Raw genomic sequence first — 7,305 nt, 5'->3', positions numbered from 1 at the left:
TCTCTTATCCGCAAATCCTCATATATAAAACGATGTGTTTGTGAAACAGCTATGCCCCTGTATGGCAACATAGCGAAGATTAAACTTTTCTTAAATGCAATTTAAATATATCGTTACCCAAAGTAGGGTCTTCTCACAAGAAATACAACTGCAAAATAGGAAAGCCCTAGCACGACTTGTTCAAAAGTAATGGCTAAGGATAAGTTTTTGAAAGGTAGGTAAAACTCAAATGTCAAAGTTGATGATTTCTTTAGAAAATATTTAATGTAACAAGGATTACATATGTGAAGTATGAATACCCTAGCCCTTACCGTTCAAAACTTATGACCAAGGTAAAAAAAAATCATAAGTACGGAAACTCCAAGGTCAAGGTCAAAAGGTCAAGGTTTTTAGTATACAATGAAAGGTAATGCCAAAAAACTACATATTTGAAGTATGAGAGTACTAGTATCTACCGTTTAAAAGTTATGGCCAAAGTAAAAATTTGGCATTTTTGTGTAAAATGGGACAAACTCCAAGGTAAAGGTCAAAAGGTCAAATTTAGTGGTACCCAAAGTAAGGTCTTGTCACAAGGAATATACATATTAAATATGAAAGTCATAGCTCCAAAAAATGAAAAGTTATGGTAAAGATTAAGGTTTTTGCGGACAAACAAACGGCCAGATAGACAGACGGATATACAGAAAATCACGATAAAACTATATATACCTTAAAATTTATTGTCATGTGTCATTATAAATGCCCAGGTAGCACAAAACATTTTCAAAACATTTTATTGGTGTTGTAAAAAGGTTTTTTCGAAACATTTCAGACTACCGGGTAAACATTTTAAAAACATTTTTAAAACATTTCCTCTTCTCTTTATAACATTTTAAAAACATTTTTAAAATGTTTTCAAGAAGCTTATGATTAAATCCTTTCGGAACATTTTTCTAAAATATTTTTGAAACGTTTTAAAAATGTTTCAAAAGGTATGTTTAGCTTTCAAATATCAAAGATTTTTATATTACGTTTTAAAAACTTCTAAAAACATGAAATGAAACATTCCTTTTCAATAAATCTGAAACATTGCATGAATACGTTTCTGAAATATTTGGAAGGAACGTTGTCAAAATGTTTTTGAAACATTCTTAATTCATTTAAGGCACATTTTTCTTAAAATTATTCTAAGGGTATGTATAGCTTCCGAATATTAAAGATATTTTAAAAAGTTTTAAAAACGTTCTTAAAACATGAAATGAAACATTCTTTTTCTGTAAAACGGAAACATTGCCTATACGTTTCTGAAAAAAATTGTAAGGAACATTTTAAAAATATTTTTAAAACATTCTTAATATCGCTGTTAGTTATAAAAATTAAATTCCGGATATTTTTCGGCCTGGGCAGTAAAAATGTTTATTCAGAACATAAACTCAAATAATTATTTTCACTACAATTGAAACATTTTAATTATAGTTTTTGTAACATTTTTTGGAAACATTTTCAAAATGTTTCTGAAACATTTATGTAATTGCGGCACAATTTAGTTCATTTATTAACTTTAAGAGTATGTTCTGGGAATAATTTTAGAACATTCAATTTAATGTGTTTTCCTTTTTTAAAGACTTCATTTTTCATTGCTGCAACATTTAATTTTAATGTTATTTTCAAAATGTTCTTAAAATATTCAAATAATGTATGATTGCGATTTTCCTAAAATTTAGTTTATGAAGAAAAAGAAAAGAATATATGGAAAGAATTATGTTGAAATGAGGAATTGTAGTAATTTTTTAATTGAAAGATTTTTTCCGGTATTTTATAATGATTTCTAGTTTTGGCTAATTGATTGAACAGACATATATAAAGTCCTTTAAATAAAACAAATCAAAAAATCAATGAATGAAAGGATAGGCAAACACAAAATTTAAAATATAAATAAATGTATAAAATCATAAGCATTTTATAAAACTCTTAATGTCTTTTAAAAAAAAAATGTTTATCAAATCTGTGATCCACTCCCAGGATTTTACTCTGAGGCATTAGATAGGGATTGGCACACTGGTCAGTTTCAGTGTCATGATAACCTATTATGCAATTTTCCTGCTGGGCAGCGCGTTACAAAGTATAGTGGTTTGCAGCTTATCTAGGCCAAATTTTGAATTCTGGTAAACAAGATGTGCGCGGTCACTCCGTGCCGATTTGAATGAGAAGACTTTGCACCATAAAACCACAATAATAACCTCGGGAATTATCTTTATGGTAAAAATTTTCTTTATCATAGACTTTTAAAGATCATTTAAAAATGACTTTTATACTACCAATGCATGATCAATAACTTTGTACAAATGTATGAAGCATTAAGCAATGACAAAGCGTTAAGGTTATACACATATAATTTGATTTGAATATTTCATTCTTAACCCAGCAGGCACGCAACGTTGTTTCAACGTTGAAAGGAGGTGGAATATAGGTTGCAACGTTGATCAACTATATTTCAACGTTGTTTCAACGTTGAGATTTCAAGGTTGAATCCTCAACCTTTTTTCAACGTTGAAACAACGTTGAAGCTGCAAAATATTTTCAACGTTGAATGTTCGTCGATATTTCAACGTTGAATCAACGTTGAGGCTGCAACATATTTTCAACGTTGAATGTTCGTCGATATTTCAACGTTTTGAGGCTGCAACATATCCTCAACGTTGAATGTTCGTCATATTTCAACGTAGAAACAACGTTGAAGCTGCAACATATTTTCAACGTTGAATGCTCGTCGATATTCAACGTTGAAACAACGTTGAAGATTCAACATGTTTTCAACGTTGAATATTTTCTGATATTGTAGAATTAAAACAAAGTTTAAAAATGCAAAGTTGACTGTTTGTTGATTTCAATGTTGAAACAACTTGGAAGATATAACATATTTTCAGCTAATTTAAAAATTAGGAAAGTTTAACGTTGAAACAACGGGTAATGAGTATTTAGCAGTGAGCAATTTAGTTTTTAAGGTCAAAATGTAAAGGTGTCTTTAACTCTTAATCCATGCAATTTTTTGTAATATACACATAGAAAAAATTATATATATAATTATACATAATGAATGAAACACATACATTATGAATTGATTTACTCAAAAGAGTTGTGACAATAGCTAGTACCATTGTGAAATTTTAAATATGAGTTTAAATGAAGCATGGCATCTACATGTAACGCTTCATTATAATTGTTTTTTTAAAAAGGTTTGTTTTGTTTTTTTAATAAATTGTGAATGTTATTTTATTTTGACATATGTATAAAATATGTTACATGTAAGCTTTTAATAAATAATAACATCTTTATCCAACATCTCACTGTGATTCCCTGTTACTCTAGAATTATTAAAAATAATTATTCCGAATTAATGTTCTTAAAATTAGACTCGTATGGATCCGTGCCGTATACTCTTGCGCAGATTATACGTATACAGAGCGAATCTAAGAAGTCTTATCTTATTAGATTGTGCTTTTTTTGTGTGTATTAATTCTATAATCTTTTTTTTCACAAAATATAAAAAAATTCAAATAAACACATAAGAATTTTCACTCTGACAATTAACCCCGGTCAAGTTGCATTACTTAAGATCCACTCCCCAAAAACCTTCGAGATATCAGATAAGGAGTGCCTCTCGCTTAGTTGGTCAGTTGCAGTGTCAGGATAACCTTGTTATGTAATTTTCTTGCTGGCAGAGTATAGCTGTTTGCAGCTTATCTAGGTCAAAATTTGAATTCAACCGATGGACAAGAAGTGCGCGTCTCCTTGCCGTTCATATTTAATGTGTTTTTCAAGCTTTATACACAAGGATTAAGGTTGGAATATCAACTTCTGCTCAGTAAGTATTATTTCCTTTTCATGAATATAAGAAATTAAATTTTTTTATCAATTGTTCATCAATTAATTCTTGTTTTATAAGTATATTTGAAATCTGCGTGAAATGCACATCCTTTGTTCGTGTATTATGTGTTTTGTAGATATTCATTTGGCTATGATATATAAGCTATTATACTAATTTATTATACAATTTAACTAAATGTAGTTTGTCGTAAGGTTCAATCAACCAGTGGTGTAGGGAATTGATTGTATAGTCAGCCTTGATTGCATCAGATTCTTCGCCCGTGAAAATCATATACAAAGGAATGCAACATTTTGTAAGTACACTATGAATATGTATGTCTAGAACATTTTTCTTTAGAAATAATTATTTATAAGTATACTCATATACGAATTTTAACATGAAGTCAACTATAATTCTTTTAATCATGTTAATTAAATCCGGAATATATTTCTTTGTCTGATTTTTAAATCATTCATGACTTGTATATTTATTTTTATCGTTTGAAATAACGTGTTACGTACATTTTATCGAACAAATGGCTTTAACATCCTTATTTCTTTTATCAATAGGCTTTTGCTTTAGAGGGTGGATTCTCCTGTTCATTTCTTTCATTCGTGGGACTTAACTATATGCGTGATTAAAATCAATGGATCCGCCACTTTGTGGAACTTAACAGTGTAAGGCAAACGCGTACTTTGAAGGACCTGGATGTGATTACTGTGACCCACTTTTCACTAGGAATATAAATTTTGTCAGTGATTTTTGATATTCAGTGATTAAATCCGAATTTGTGTTTGTCTTAAAAATTACATGCAAAATAAATTCTCTCACAATCACAATACTAGTTCACAACTTATATAAATATTACGCAACTTGAATAAAATTTTTTATTAGAATTTGAAATGTATTTGTTTATAAAGCAAATTGTAATATGAACTCAACATGATTTCAACCAAATATCAACGTTTGTATAACCGAAAAATTTCAACCAAATCTCAACCTAATTTCAACCAATGTTCACTTTTGTTCAATGTTGATATTTGACGTTGAATCAACGTTAAAGCTTCAACGTTGCCTCAACTTTCATTTTCAACCAAAAATCAACCATAAATCAACCAAAAATTCAACCCGTTTTCAACGTTTATTCAACGTTGAAAATTGACGTTGAAACAACGTTATGTCTCAACGTTGCCTCAACTTTCATATGCAACCAAAATTCAACGTTGATTCAACGTTGAAGTGCAACGTTGATTCAACGTTGAATCAACGTTGAAATGCCTGCTGGGAAGGCAACACAATTATATCCTTGATTCAAGTATTCGTTGTCTTTGTGAAATGTTTTAAAATCATCAAACAATATGTTGATTTAAAAATGAAATTTCTTTACAGCATGGTCCGGTGTTGATTGCATCATCCGTATTTTCAAATTCCCACATTCAAAAGAACCACCTTTGGTGAAGGCAAAAGTGTACGTAAATACTAATATTCTTCAATAATATTGTCAAAGTAATTATTTTTCTGCTTTTTCAATGCAAATGAGGAAAGAACTTTAAATTTGATTTAATTATTTAAAATATTTTTTTTATATATTTTCATTGATCATCTTAAGATACATTAGATGTAGAAGGCTGATACAAACACAATTTTCCTTATCTTTAAAGGTTGTGCTATTCTTTCCGAGGGGCAGATTCCTTATCAGCCTTTTCAGTGTATCTGATTCTAACTAAATCTTATAGATCCGACGCTCTGTTCGACCTATACTGTGAACACAGGATTTCTGATTCTGTTCTTTTAAAATTCAGTTAATGGATTTCACACTTTTAAAACCTGGTTACTTGAAAGAAAATAAATTAAAACTTGTACCGAGAATGGAATTTATATGTAATTAACATTTTGAATATGGGTTTGTATTAAAGGTTCAAAAATTAAATATAAATTGTTTTTATTTTTTTTTAAATATATATATATATCATTATTTAAGGAGAAAAGTAAAATTTCAGTAAAAATACTTTTGTAACCTCGACGTGAATGTTTTGAAAACGTTTTAAAAACCAAAGAAATTAAACGTGAAAAAAACATTTTTGAAAATGTTTTTGTTACATCTTATAAAAATGTTATGATAACATTTGTTGAAATATTTTGTAAAATGTTTTAAAAACACTTAAAAAACATACAAAATCACGTGATTAAAACATTTTTAAAAATGTTTTCGCAACATTTTGAAAAGGTTATAAAAACTTTTTAAATAGTTTTTGTGTTAGCTGGGATATTCTTAATGTAAAAAACGTTTCTCATCCACTAGAGGTCGATCCTTTCACTTTGGAGGCCTGATGACAATGGAATCTGAACGATTGGTGAATGTTAAACGCACGGTGAACGAAAACTGAACGCTAGACCAATGCAATATTAGCAAACGGATAGCGAACTCTTAAAGCTTTGTAAGCGGAGAATGCAAGCGGAAGGTGAACATTGAACGCAAAATTGTGATCGGTGAGCGCACGTTGAAGGAACGGTTAGTGCACGGAAAAAGTATAATGAGCGAATGGAAAAATAGGAAAGTAGAATGTTTCGAGACTTGTACATGTATCTTGTACTGGCTTCGATGATGTTTATTTTCACTTAAATACTTATTTCGGTAAAACGCAGTCGATTCTGTCGGTGTCGAACACAAACTATTGCAAATAAGATTTAGAATGTCTGATCCCACCCACACTGTGATAAGCGGACTAATAAATTTCATCGACAGTATATATCGACAACAGTTATATCTCACTCTTCGGTCAAGCATTCTTAAGACCTCTCAGTAAAAGATTGGAATTTTTTTTCTGTAAAGATTTATATAGGAACTAATTTTTAAACTATAACAAGGTAAAACAATTTAACAATTTAATTATTGTACAAATCTTTAATACGATATACTTACCAGATGTATTCCTTGTTGCGTAGATCCTGGTGAGGTTGCTATCTGAAGTCATTCTAGAGACAGAAGTTGTCTTGCCATCTGTTGTAAACTTCTTTGAACTATCACGTTGCGTCTTAGGTCTTCCACCAATAGATGATTTGTACTTCTGGTCAAGGCAATATTTTTCGCATTTATCAAAAAAAAAAAAAATTACGGAGTCTGCTATATCCAGTATCTTCACAGTTACAAAAAAGCCTCATGATATAGAATTGAACTATGATACGAAGTTCTCTAAGATTGTCCAGTGTTTAAAACTCTATGCGACTATGACAGTATTTATATAATGTCTTTCTTTAACAGAATTGCGATCACAGTGATAAAAAGATTACTTGGTTTTTTTTATCTATAACGAGTCCATTATATGTCAAATACATGGTTTTTTTTTACAGGATATTGAATACATTGACTGAAAAGCGTGAAAAGCTGCGGTGACTTTCAGATACTATAAGACATGAATTTGAAAGGGAAATTTTGTTTTCATTATCCAAAACACATT

The 7,305-nt window shown here is 29.8% G+C and overlaps 1 long non-coding RNA gene across 1 annotated transcript; it reads left to right on the top strand.

Moving 5' to 3' along the window:
- The first annotated feature begins 3,710 nt into the window (after positions 1 to 3,710).
- On the top strand, positions 3,711 to 4,576 carry LOC134276143 (uncharacterized). Its single transcript, XR_009993982.1, has 3 exons — positions 3,711 to 3,844; positions 4,049 to 4,160; positions 4,417 to 4,576. It is a non-coding gene; the product is annotated as an uncharacterized LOC134276143 (long non-coding RNA).
- Positions 4,577 to 7,305: the final 2,729 nt, after the last annotated feature.

The sequence above is a fragment of the Saccostrea cucullata genome, unplaced genomic scaffold (assembly GCF_032062105.1).
Source record: "Saccostrea cucullata isolate Sc308-1 unplaced genomic scaffold, CSIRO_AGI_Scuc_v1 ctg6551, whole genome shotgun sequence".
NCBI classification, from domain to species: Eukaryota; Metazoa; Mollusca; class Bivalvia; order Ostreida; family Ostreidae; genus Saccostrea; species Saccostrea cuccullata.
The sequence above is the reverse complement of the archived record's forward strand: the minus strand, read 5'-3'. Positions and strand labels throughout refer to the sequence as shown.